We start from the raw sequence: 14,747 nt of genomic DNA, 5'->3' as shown, positions 1-14,747 counted from the left end.
TAATTTTGCAGTGGGAGGAGTAGTGCCATGTCATTGGTGTCAGTGGAAGGAGTAGTGCCCCATCACTGATGTCAGTGGGATGAATAGTGCCCCATTGTTGGTATCAGTGGGAGGAATAGTGCCCCATTGTTGGTATCAGTGGGAGGAATAGTGCCCCATCGTTGGTATCAGTGGGAGGAATAGTGCCCCATCATTGGTATCAGTGGGATGAATAGTGCCCCATCACTGGTGTCAGTGGGAGGAATAGTGCCCCATCACTGATGTCAGTGGGATGCATAGTGCCCCATCGTTGGTATCAGTGGGAGGAATAGTGCCCCATCACTGATGTCAGTGGGATGAATAGTGCCCCATCACTGGTGTCAGTGGGAGGAATAGTGCCCCATCACTGGTGTCAGTGGGAGTAATAGTGCCCCATCGTTGGTGTCAGTGGGAGGAATAGTGCCCCATCGTTGGTATCAGTGGGAGGAATAGTGCCCCATCGTTGGTATCAGTGGGAGGAATAGTGCCCCATCGTTGGTATCAGTGGGAGGAATAGTGCCCCATCGTTGGTGTCAGTGGGAGGAATAGTGCCCCATCGTTGGTGTCAGTGGGAGGAATAGTGCCCCATCGTTGGTGTCAGTGGGAGGAATAGTGCCCCATCGTTGGTGTCAGTGGGAGGAGTAGTACCCCATCATTGGTGTCAGTGGGGGGAGTAGTGCCCCATCATTGGTGTCAGTGGGGGGAGTAGTGCTCCATCACTGGTGTCAGTGGGGGGAGTAGTGCCCCATCACTGGTGTCAGTGGGAGGAGTAGTGCTCCATCACTGGTGTCAGTGGGAGGAATAGTGCCACATCATTGGTGTCAGTTGGAGGAATAGTGCCCCATCATTGGTGTCAGTGGGAGGAGTAGTGCCCCATCATTGGTGTCAGTGGGAGGAGTAGTGCCCCATCATTGGTGTCAGTGGGAGGAGTAGTGCCCCATCATTGGTGTCAGTGGGAGGAGTAGTGCCCCATCATTGGTGTCAGTGGGAGGAGTAGTGCCCCATCATTGGTGTCAGTGGGGGGAGTAGTGCCCCATCATTGGTGTCAGTTGGAGGAATAGTGCCCCATCATTGGTGTCAGTGGGAGGAGTAGTGCCCCATCATTGGTGTCAGTGGGAGGAGTAGTGCCCCATCATTGGTGTCAGTGGGAGGAGTAGTGCCCCATCACTGGTGTCAGTGGGAGGAATAGTGCCACATCATTGGTGTCAGTGGGAGGAATAGTGCCCCATCATTGGTGTCAGTGGGAGGAATAGTGCCCCATCATTGATGTCAGTGTGGTGGAGGGGAGAATAGTGCCCCATCGTTGGGGTCAGGGGGGGGGGAAATAGTGTCCCATCGTTGGTGTCAGTGGGGGGAGGAATAGTGCCCCATCATTGGTGTCAGTGGGAGGAATAGTGCCCCATCATTGATGTCAGTGTGGTGGAGGGGAGAATAGTGCCCCATCATTGGGGTCAGGGGGGGGGGGGGAAATAGTGCCCCATCGTTGGTGTCAGTGGGGGGAGGAATAGTGCCCCATCGTTGGTGTCAGTGGGGGGAGGAATAGTGCCCCATCGTTGGTGTCAGTGGGGGGAGGAATAGTGCCCCATCGTTGGTGTCAGTGGGGGGAGGAATAGTGCCCCATCGTTGGTGTCAGTGGGGGGAGGAATAGTGCCCCATCGTTGGTGTCAGTTGGGGGAGGAATAGTGCCCCATCGTTGGTGTCAGTGGGGGGAGGAATAGTGCCACATCGTTGGTGTCAGTGGGGGGAGGAATAGTGCCACATCGTAGGTGTCAGTGGGGGGAGGAATAGTGCCCCATCGTTGGTGTCAGTTGGGGGAGGAATAGTGCCCCATCGTTGGTGTCAGTGGGGGGAGGAATAGTGCCCCATCGTTGGTGTCAGTGGGGGGAGGAATAGTGCCCCATCGTTGGTGTCAGTGGGGGGAGGAATAGTGCCCCATCATTGGTGTCAGTGGGGGGAGGAATAGTGCCCCATCGTTGGTGTCAGTGGGGGGAGGAATAGTGCCCCATCGTTGGTATTAGTGACACAAATGATGGGGCACTATTCCTCCCACTGACACCAATGATACTTACCTTGCTGACCCCTGCTCCAGCCTGGGCTCGCTCTCTCACTTACCTGTCAGCTGTCTTCCTTCTCTGGCCGCTCTCCTCTTCACTCGCTCCGGCAGTTCCCTCGGTCTTCTTTGATTTACGCGCGCTGCCGCTCGGCTCCTCCTCTCCAATCTCCACCTCCTCGCCGGTGATTGGCCGCCTGTGTGCCTCTCCTGAGCTACAGTTCCGGTGGCCAATCAGCGGCGAGGAGGCGGAGCTGCTGAGCGATCCCGGAGGTGTGGCCAGGTGACAGCAGCGTATCATCCCGCCCACACATCGCCGGAGACTGCAGCGGTGTCTCGGTTCCTAAGACCATCGGAAATATGTGTTTTCCGATGGTCTTAGGCGACCCCTGGGAAATGGTCGTTCGACCCCCAAAGGGGTCGCGACCCCCAGGTTGAGAACCGCTGCTCTACAAAGAAGTTGAGAAACTTCAGGGAAGACCTGGGTGATGCAAGGGGGGCATCAGCTGGAAACATAGCCTTCTGAATAGTTTGTGCTGCCAGTCATTTGCAGAAACTCTTACTTTATTTGTTTTAATGAGAAGTTGGTTTTAGATGGGCAACCTCTCATGCCTATGATGAGGCCTCCTTTCCCACTGCATGACGGCTGTCTGTGGGATCAATTGATACATGATTTAGCAGCTGGTTGTTTTTTGTTTGGAGCTACCAATACAGAGGAATGATCATTCTTAAGGCTCCCCTTAAAGTGTTACTAAACCCAGGACCCTGCATTCACTATATCTGGTCTCCCACAGTACATGGAAATGCAATTATTTTAGTAAATATAAACTGCTAAATACCTTTTCTTATCAGCAGTTGGAGCAGTCTTGTGACTTCTATCAGTATCCAGCAGAGCACTGGTTAAAGCTTGTAGAAGGATTGTTCATTCTCCTCTAGGACGATGCAGGGCCCCTGACCCTCTGTCTGGGCAGTGTTGATTGGCCCTGTGATGATCACATGCACCCTCCCAAGAAAAAAAGAAACCTTTCTAGCAATACACACCAATTTGAGCATGTGCAGAGTGACTCCAAACCTCTGTTCTACCAGGAGATATTTAGAGGACAATGGAAGAAGGGGAGTATCAGAGAAGAGAGGATCAAAAATCCTTTTTACACATTGTGGAGAATAGGCTTCTTAGCTTCCACAGTGAGTATAACAAGCATGCTTTACTGCATATACAGACTGATTTTACTGGTTTAGTAACACTTTAAGGCTTCTTGTAGCCCAAACTCTTGCATTAACCCTTCTTGTAACCCAAACCCTTACACCAACCCTTACTAATATAAACCGAAGGTTTATCTATAGCCAAAACATATATATATTTTTTTAATAGAGAAGGGAAAGGTCAGAACCACTGTCGAGATTTTACTGTCTGTTCTCCTACTGGGAAGACTTCGTGCTTTATGTGTTCTGGTATTACCTGGACAGTGATGGGAAATTCCAAATACTATATGTGTTAGCAAAACATCTAGAGAGGGAAAATCATCCAATGGGGTCATCTGTTCTAGTGACTGCTTGATTTGTAGAGCTCTCTTTTCACTTCTCGTTGTTGCATCAGAAGAGAAAGTGAAGAAACTCCAGACAGAAACATTTATTTGACAGTGTTTTTAAAGTTGTAGTAAAGGCTACTGAAAAAAATCTCCTCCCTGCAAGACAATGTCATAATGTGCTAGTAGGCATTACATACTAGCACACTATGAAAGACGTACCTAAACGCAAAGCTGTCAGCTGTCACTGCTGGCAGGGCTTCCATCTTCTCTTGGTCTTGAATGGCAGACACACGATGATGTTACTCCCATGCATGCGCACCGAATTGCAGCCGCTGCACAGAGCTTTGAAGGGACAGCACTAGTATGCTGTCCCTTCAGAGCACATTGGCTGGTGATGTCGCTGGCTGTAGAGACGGTGAAAATCTTCTAAAATGGTACATGTTTAGGAAATATTCTTTGTACATACAGGTAAGCTTTATTATAAGCTTGCATGTAGGTACAAATCCCCAAGCAGTGTTTACTATGGCTTTAATGATTCTCTACTCTAGGGGTCCTGAATTAAAATTCACGGGGGTCCGGTCAGGAAAATTTTCTTCCAGCGGAGGTCCGAGTGTCATGCTGGTGCTATGACTCAGATGCTTCACATCACATTTTTCTGTGCACATCACAATTCCTCCCCCCCACCCCCATTCCCCCCCACTTTTACACCAACCCATCACAAATTGCATCATCACAGACCGCCCCATCACAGACTGCCACATCACAGACCCCCTACCCCTATCACAGACCCCCCCCCATCACCGACTGCTCCATCACAGACTGTCCCATCATAGACCCCCAGTAAAAGACCCCCCTATCACAGATCCCTCTCATTATAGACCCCCTCATTACAGACCCCCTCATCATAGATCCCGTCTCATTATAGATCCTTTTCATCACAGACCGCCCCATCACAGACTGCCACATCACAGACCCCCTACCCCTATCACAGACCCCCCCTCCCCATCACCGACTGCTCCATCACAGACTGTCCCATCATAGACCCCCCAATCAAAGACCCCCTTATCACAGATCCCTCTCATTACAGACCCCCTCATTACAGACCCCCCTCATCACAGATCCCTCTCATTACAGACTCCTCTCATTACAGATCCCCTCTCGATACAGACCCCTCTCATTACAGACCCCTCTCATTACAGACCTCTCTCAAAATTAATAAATATCACTGCAAACTATATATAAAGTGCATAATTACCCTAAAACAAACAGATTCCAGCTTGTAATCAACCACATATGTACAGAGTGTCCTTAGATTGGTATCCTCTTGTTCCTCAGGACCTCACAAACAGACCAGGAATCAGTATGTGAATTATAATCATATATAAAATTTATTGTAGCCACTTACATATAAAAACGATAAGATCAGCAAGACAGCATCAAATTCCTCATGCCCAGTATACGATCCCCTTTCCGTGTGTAGAGGGTCTCCCGATCACCAGGTAATTCCCCCTTGCTACTCCTATCCAGCACTATCACTTTGTAGCTCTGGGGGACACCTGAAGTGCACCGTTACTCTCCAGACCTCCAACACACAGGGATTCCAGAATCCAAAATGGCTGCCGCAGCACTTCCGGGAACGTCACGTGCCCTGGACACGTTTCGTCTCTTCCGGACTTTGTCAACAAGGATCACACGATAGATACACGTTTTACTCTTTGCTTATATACTGTGATATTTGGGGTTTTTCTCAAGTGTAGTCTCTTTATCATTAGGTCCAATCCAACAGGGAGATATGTTTCAGGGCTTGTTAGCCCGCTTTTACTTAAGAAGAAAGTAAAAAATTCAGCTTCACAAAATGCAAAGGTTACTCTCACATGGGTTAACACCATCACTTCAAGCACAAAAGTAAAATGACGTTAAGCCTCCTGGCCTCTTCTTGCAGTATCACTGCCCAGGCCTCAAGCCTAGGCCTTTTGTTTGGTCCTCCTCTGGACTGTCTTACAGCACCTTTGTGCTCATGTACAACCACTGTACCTCTCCAACATAGCTGCTTTGGGCCTCGCCTTGGCCTTTTGGCCCTCTTGTCTCCCAGGTGGAGCCCTGAATCACTATCAGGTCCTTGATTATAAAGGCTGTGCACACCTTCACACACAGCCTGCTGATCCCTAGTAAAACATGGACCCAGGGTTAGAGGATGCTGCCCTCCCAAGACTCTTCAAAGCCCCTGGACACCAAAACCCAATGCGGGAGTTATCAATCCCAGAGAAATTTGAAAAAACTATTTTCTCAGCATTGACACTCTAGAGCTCTCTCAACCTAAATCCTTGACAACCCTGTATATTTTTTAATCCTACCAACACAGTGGTAGGGTACAACCAGGGGCGGACTGACAACTCATGGGGCCCCTGGGCAATAGGGGATCATGGGGCCCCTGTGTCCTTGCCCACACTCAAAACACACCCCAAAAAGCCTATATAAGGTACCAGGGGCATTTCATCGGGCCCCCTACTGACCTTGGGCCCTCGGGCAGTGCCCGAGTGCTCGAATGGTCAGTCCGCCCCTGGGTACAACACTGTCACAATATTCACCTCTCCTGTGTTGTCTTCTACGTTAAGAAGCAACCCTTATTTTGCCTATAAATACCAACAATACTGTTTTGCATTCACAAGCACAGAAACATTCAGTTGAGCCAAATATGCCTTTCTGACAAAGCTTCATGATGAGAATGCCTGATATCAGTCAGGTTGTGCAGAAGTCTATGGGCAGCCTAAGTTCTAATATGGCTGATTAATGGACTGAGAATGGGAACCTTTAATGCAAAGATCATCTAGTAAGAGACTGATTGAGGAAATGCCATATTTATGCAATGCGGATACACTAACAGTGAATGTCTAAACAGTTCTAAAAAGAACATTCAGGTAATGCACAATGAGCTTTGGTGAACTCTCCTAATAAAAGACACTACAGGATATGCAATAGTCATTCACTTGGCAGCACTAAGGCATGCCATAATCAAAAAGAATATTTCTACTTTAGGAAATGGCATAACTCGCATAAGTTAAGTGAAAGTTATAGACTAATTCCTTCCAATGTTGGCAGATTACTGTGATTAAATCTTCTGCTTGGAGACTGGTATGATTATCGTCTACTGGCTGAATACTATTGACTTTTCTCTGTATTCCCCCAGGACACATTTTGCTGTGTTTGTTGGTTCAATGTCACTAAGTTATACTCTAAAAGTTCTATTGATTTGGAAATGCTCTTCTGCCCTGCCTTTATGACAGCAAGCAAATTGGCCAGGTCTAGCCTTAAAGAATAACTTTACAAATATACAAATATGGGAGTTATACTTGCTGAATTAGGGGGCATTGCTTTGATACTTGCATCACTTTATAGTCCACGAACTAGAATAAGTATGGAGAACAGAACTTTCGACTTCATTAGCTACATGCTTGTTTTAGGCCATTGACTCACTAGCTAGTGAAGCCAGGGTCAATGTGACAGCTACAGAGCGTGCATAACGAAAATGGTTGTACATGTCTGAAATGGAAAATAAACAAAGCATAACCTTTTATAGTGTGTACTTGCCTCAATCAAAAGCAATATAATATTACCAGTAACATATTCTATTATATTCCCACGTGCAGCTAATACATATACTGTATGCTGTATATTGTGGATATTTATATCCACATAATGCAAATATATTCCTGCCATGATAGCAAAATCCTTTTTATCCCTTTGTGTACCGTCCATGCAGTATGGTGCATTGGATATTTGCAGGCAGGAGGAGGAGAAAACCAGGAGAGCACTGGAGGAAGCATGTCCTCCAACATAAAGCATTCCAGTAGGTAGAAAACACTCTGCTCCTGGTCATCTCCCTCCTATCTGATTACAGTCCCCTAAATTCAATCAATAACTTTTTGTGAAGGCTTTGCTTTAATGTCAAGAGATTGTGATTAGTAAAGTACAGAGATTAGTGGGAGCCGAGTGTTTTCAACCCACTGGAAAGAAAGAGAACCTGCTCCTGGTCTGCTCATTTCCTTTAAAGTGAAGCTGAATGCACATATTAAGTCCTCATGCACACTGGATGTTTTTACAGAGGCTGTTTTTGGCTTTTGGCATTTTTTTTCTACAACCAGTAAACTCCCCAGCATGTTATCCTATATATCCATGCACACATAGACTGGAATCAGCGTTTTTTGGCAGGGGCATTTTTTGGCTGGAAAAAACCCCCAGAACTAGTGGGTTTCTAGAGGTTTTTAGCTGTAAAAATGAATAAATAGAATAGTGCAACACTAAAACTATAATAAACAGTAAAAATCAGAGTTCAATGTAAGCAACAGTCTATGTGACTAAAAAGTGCCAGGTAACTGGTAGGATCAATGGTGGTGCTCCGTGAGAGATAGTAGAATTACGCATTCACCAGATGCGTAATAGTTATACGCATAAAGTATCACATCCAGGGATTTCCTCATCAGATAATGGTGTGGTCATGGTTAGGTAATCATCCTTCAGTATGGTAATCAGCAAAAAGCCCAGAAATCAGATTAACTGGATCCAGGAAACCAGAGGTCCCTTTAAGGGATAGGTAGAAGAAGGTGCCTATTTACAGGATATCTTCCTTCTCTGCGTCAGACGACTGGATCTCAGTAATGGGCTCTGCAAATAAATACCCTATGCATTCACCGCCCGAGGATCCTTGAACACTGCCAGATATAGGGAGAGCCATGCATTTTGCTAGTAGAATTGAATTCCGCCCTCCCTCCGTGCTGGCAGCACCAATCACCGGAGCAGCAAATGTTCTAACGCTGCAAAACGTGGCAAAACGCGGCAAAATGCAGCAAACTGCATCAAACAGACGTGTTTGTACTCTAAGCAAAAAAACTTTTTTTGGTAAAAAAACCCTATAAAAACTGCTAAAAGTGCAAACACGAAAAAACGCAGCAAATCTACGCTAAACTCTGATGCAAAAACGCTAAAAAACACTGAAAAACTCACGTTTTTAACGTGACTTTACACAGCTAATGTTACAAGTGTTATTAAAATGCCCGGTGTGCATGGAGCCTAAAAGTGTGCAATGTTGTGTGCAATGTTTGTTGGTCAATTCACAAAACATCCAGCAACCCCCGAAGTTTGTTGAGCTGTCTTGAGCTTGCGCAGTGCTGAACCCACTTTTGGAAATGCTGTCCCAAAGACGATCTTCTGATCTGGGGTCTGAGTTTCTACTTACAGTGATTTCACAATACTCCAATGGCGTGTGATTGATGGCAATAAGATGCTACAGCATACTACCAGGGTAGCTTACTCCATAGGGGGCCTTTTGTTCCATCTGCTTAGTAATTTTTTGCTCCTGATAGGAATTATGCAGGCCATAGACGGGTCGTTTATTGGCCGAATTTTCATCCGCACAAAAAAACCAGCCAATATTCACGCTGCTTTGGTGTTAAGGAAGCCATTTTTTGTGGATCTTCACATTTATTTTTATCGGTCATGCTGGAAAATCCACGAAAAACGGGCGTTTTTCGTGGACATTGGTGGCAGCATCGGCAATGGGGCCGACCGATTTTTTGTTTATCGACTGGAAATATGACCGATAAACGGCTTGTCTATGGCCTGCCTTAGTCGGAAGAGATTTACTAACACAGCTGATCTTCCCAAGAATGGTCCATTAATCAGGTGACCGTCAGCAAGCGGTTAAATCTTTTAGCAGGAAAATATTATAATTTGCCCCTGTAGCTCTTGGCGTAAAGTGGTTATAAACCATTAGATATACCCTGTGAAGTGATTGACCTCAGGTGCTACACAGAGATGAAACAAATTCTCCTACATACGTTGTACCTGTTTATCTGCTATATTCTCCATTCAAAGTGTAGAATTTACACAAGATCTCTCAGCTCTAAAAAGCAGGGGGCGGAGAGCTGAAGTTACATCAGTGATGAGAGCTCGGAGAGCTGATTGGAAGGAAGAAACACACCCTCTTCACAAAGCACACAGGACAAGGGTTGAGGCTGTCAATCACAGACAGAGCCCTCCCATCACCATTTTTCTTTTGGTGCCAGGAAAACGTGTCAGAAGTGACTCATGCTGATAGCAGAGGGATTAGGCAGCAGACAGAAAATGACACTTACTGCTCTGGATTGAGACAAATAAACACTAAAGAGGGATATGTTTTGTTCATATTTTATGTCTGAGGTTTACAACCATTTTAAGACTACAGCAAACGAGGAAGGGGAGCTCCAAGATTGGACTTCAACAAAACTTTAACATGTTGGTGATAAAGGATATGTTCACCTTTCATAACATGCTACATGGTATATTCAGGGTGTAGCATGTAACATGTTACGAATGGCCCGGCCCTCGCACCCACTGATCCCCATTGTGATAGCTAGCAGGGAATCTTCTCCACCCTGCTAGCTGTCATAATTTTAATAAATGGGCTTTGCCCGTCGGGCCACGTCACACATTCACAGTAATCTGTGAATGAGAACACTACAAGTTCCAACAGTCTTGCGGCTGTCAGGTTGTAGTTCTCAATGAACTACCATGTACTTTGAAGCGTGTGGTAGTTCATTGAGTCTTCCTGTCAGTAAGTATCTGCTTGCCTGTACGAGGTGTATGGGCACACAGATACACTGACAGGTTTGCAGGAGCCCTTCATTTCACCAGCAATCTGCTGGTCATCTGATGCGATGCTTTAAAGGCTCCAGAAGCAACCAATAAAAAAATTCAAATTTTTTTACCTGAAAAAAAATGTGCATTTATTATTTTTTTGTTAAAAGGTGAACTTATCCTTTAATTCTGTAATCAGACAACGGGAAGAGGCACAGGGAATTCTGCAGCAGTGGTATTCCTTCAGAAACATACAGTTTAGTCTATGCCATATTGACCCTACTGCACTGCAACTAGCCCAAGCCACCCATAGGGTAAACATAATGCCATATTATGGCTGACTGAGCATAATGCCAGGTTATTTTTACTTTACTGTATATAGTGCTGTATGGGTTAGTCTTACCTCCCCCCACCATGTACCACATTTATTGGCAGAAAGCCTAAACAATTTTATTGCTATCTAGCTCCTAAGTGACAAAAATTTACTTTTTTATTTTTAGCATTATTTGAGTTTGTTTTACTAGAGCTCTATTTCACCATTAAAGGAAATACACTGCTCAAAAAAATTAAAGGAACACTTTGAAAACACATCAGATCTCAATGGGTAAAAATACCATGCTGAATATCTATACTGATATGGACTGGGTAATGTGTTATGAACATAAGGATGTCCAATCGTTTGATGGAAATGAAAATGATCAACCTACAGAGGACTGAATTCAAAGACACCCCTAAAATCAAAGTGAAAAAATGATGTGGCAGGTTAGTTTATTTTGCTGAAATTTCATTGTAGAAACTCAAAATGGTACTCAGTATTTTGTATGGCCCCCACTTGCTTGTATGCATGCCTGACAACGCTGGGGGAGGCTCCTAATGAGACGACGGATGGTGTCCTGGGGTATTTCCTCCCAGATCGGGACCAGGGCATCAGTGAGCTCCTGGACAGTCTGAGCTGCAGCCTGGCAGCGTCAGATGGACCAAAACATGATATCACAGAGGTGTTTTATTGGATTTGGGTCAGGCAAGCGTGGGGGCCATTCAATGGTATAATTTTCCTTCATCCTCCAGGAACTGCCTGCATACTCTCACCACATGAGGCCAGGCATTGTCGTGCAGCAGGAAGAGCCCAGGATCCACTGCACTAGCATAGGGTCTGACAATGGGTCCAAGGATTTCATCCCAATACCTAATGGCAGTCAGGGTGCTATTGTCTAACCCAGCAATGGGCAAACTACGGCCCGCGGGCCGTATACGGCCCGGCGGACCTTTTAATCCGGCCCGCGGAGCTAGGCTCCCGCAAGGCCAGTGGTCGGCAAGCCGCGGCTCTTTACAAATTTAGATGCGGCTCTCCTGTGTGCCGGGCGCCCGCTCCCCTCCCTCCTCTCCCCTCCTCTCCTCTCCTCTCCTCTCGGATGGCCGCCCCCCTCCCTCCTCTCGGACGTCAGGACTCTGCAGCTGTCAGGATGTAGGCGGGGCAGCCAGGATGTAGGCGGGGCAGCGTGACGAACTCCTCTCACAGTCCTCCCTGAAGACCAGAACGGCGCGGGAATACGAGAGGAACGCGCGGACCAAAGGTAAGTGAATTGACACAGGGGGGGGGACTTACTATATGGGGGACTTACTATATGGGGGATGAATTACTATAGGGGGGACTTACTATATGGGGAATGAATTACTATATGGGGGACTTACTATATGGGGAATTAATTACTATATGGAGGACTTACTATATGGGGAATGAATTACTATATGGGGGACTTACTATATGGGGAATGAATTACTATATGGAGGACTTACTATATGGGGAATGAATTACTATATGGAGGACTTACTATATGGGGGATGAATTACTATATGGGGGACTTACTATATGGGGAATTAATTACTATATGGAGGACTTACTATATGGGGAATGAATTACTATATGGGGGACTTACTATATGGGGAATGAATTACTATATGGAGGACTTACTATATGGGGAATGAATTACTATATGGGGGACTTACTATATGGGGAATGAATTACTATATGGAGGACTTACTATATGGGGAATGAATTACTATATGGAGGACTTACTATATGGGGGATGAATTACTATATGGGGGATGAATTAATATGGGGGATGAATTAATATGGGGGATGAATTACTATGTGGGGGATGAATTACTATGTGGGGGATGAATTACTATGGGGGATGAATTACTATATGGGGGATGAATTACTATGGGGGATGAATTACTATAGGGGGGATGAATTACTATGGGGGACGAATTACTATATGGGGGACGAATTACTATATGGGGGACGAATTACTATATGGGGGATGAATTACTATGGGGGATGAATTACTATATGGGGGATGAATTACTATATGGGGGATGAATTACTATATGGGGGATTAATTACTATGGGGGATTAATTACTATGCTTACTATGGGGGAATATTACTATACTTACTATGGATGACACATACACATCATTCATCTACTCTTGGTCCGGCCCCCGGGTCCAATATATGAACCCATTGCGGCCCTCAAGTCAAAAAGTTTGCCCACCCCTGGTCTAACCTGTAGAGGTCTGTGCGTCCCTCCATGGATATGCCTCCCCAGACCATCACTGAATTACCACAAAAACAGTCATGCTGAACGATGTTACAGGCAGCATAATGTTCTTCAGACCCTTTCACGTCTGTCACATGTGCTTAGGGTGAACCAACCCTTATCTGTGAAAAGCACAGGGTGCCAGTGGCGGACCTGCCAATTCTGCTGTTCAATGGCAAATGCCAGTCAAGCACTATGGTGCCGGGCAGTGAGCACAGGCCCACTAGAGGATATTGGGCCCTCGAGCCACCCTCACAAAGTCTGTTTCTGGTAAGAGACATTCACCCCAGTGGCTTGCTGGAGGTAATTTTGCACAGCTCTGGCAGTGCTCTGGCAGTGCTCATTCTGTTCTACGGCCCTGTCCAGCTCTCCTAGAATAACTGCCTGTCTCCTGGAATCTCCTCCATGCTCTTGAGACTGTTCTGGGAGACACAGCAAACCTTCTGGCAACGGTACGTTTTGATGTGCCATCCTGGAGGAGTTGGACTGCCTGTGCAACCTCTGTAGGGTCCAGGTATTGCCTCATGCTACCAGTAGTGACAGTGACCCTAGCCAAATGCAAAACTAGTGAAAAACAGTCAGAAAAAATGAGCAGGGAACAAAATGTCAGTGGCCTCCACCTGTAAAACCATTCCTGTTTTGGGGGTCGTCTCAATGTTGCCCATCTAGTGCATCTATTGTTAATTTCCTTAACACCAAAGCAGCTGAAACTGATTAACAACCCCCTCTGCTACTTAACTGACCAGATCAATATCCCAGGAGTTTAATTGACTTGATGCTATACTTTGATTAAAAAGTGTTCCTTTAATTTTTTTAAGCAGTGTATATCTGTCCCCCATCATTTATAACCATGCATATAATCAACTATGTGTGATTAATCTTGGTTCATTATTCCGATTCTAGGAAAATAAATTGTAAGTATTAGCCACAATGTGACTGATATGAAGAATTTACTACTGTCTATCATCCCATAAGTGATCATGCAACTAAACGACACACAATACTCTTACCAAATAAAAAGCTAAGTCTGTCAATGCCAGTGATTTTCATATTTGTAAACACACAATTGTCAGAAAAAGCTCTGAGTATGCAAAGTTTTGTAAAAATAAAGGTGTATAGAAGGAATTTTACTTTACTGTGGCTGGAATATCAGATAATTATTCCATTACATATCTTCTTTTGCTCAGTGCTGGCAGGATTTTAGCCTGCGACCCCCATCTGCTGCCACATAGAAGCAGACAGTTGCCTTATTGAAGAGCAGTGGTTGATGTCTCCTCCTAGCACATAATTCATCAATGATTGATAGTCTGTTGCTTCGACTCTGACTATGTTCAGCCCTGGTTTACACTGATGCGGTGTGGATTTCACAGCATTTTCTGTGCGAATTCCGCACCGCATCAGAATGGAACTCCGTTCATGCGAACCACTGCGGGTGTGTATGTTAAGTTAACAACACCCCGAAAGCGGTCCACAAAACGCGGTGCAATGTGCAGAATTGGATCGCGTAGGTGTGAATACCAATGCGATCTGATTCTAGTGCAGACCCAAAAAACGATCCTGCACCTTTTTGGTGTGGGTACGGTGGGATTAGAGCCATACAAAATGTATGGCTCCAATCGCACTGCACACAAATGTGATTTGCACAGGAATACGGTGCAGTTCCTGTACGAATCACATGCGATATACCGCACCGCATATATGTGACCCCAGGCTTACTGCGATCATAAACCACAGGCACGAGACTGTCATTAGTAGTAGTCAATATAAGCCAGCCTGAGGAAGTCTGTGACAGGACCCTGAGGAAACGGGATAAATGGTTAGTAAAGTAATCATTACAGGGTAGACCCCTATTGAATTCCTCTCCTGTGTATGTCCTCTCCAATTATATCAGACCACTTCAAGACATAGGTGGGCCCAGGACAAAAAACACAGTGCCA

This window comes from Staurois parvus, unplaced genomic scaffold, assembly GCF_062004578.1.
Source record: "Staurois parvus isolate SC_StPar_1 unplaced genomic scaffold, SC_StPar_1.0 ptg000422l, whole genome shotgun sequence".
NCBI classification, from domain to species: domain Eukaryota; kingdom Metazoa; phylum Chordata; class Amphibia; order Anura; family Ranidae; genus Staurois; species Staurois parvus.
This window is presented reverse-complemented; position numbering follows the sequence as displayed.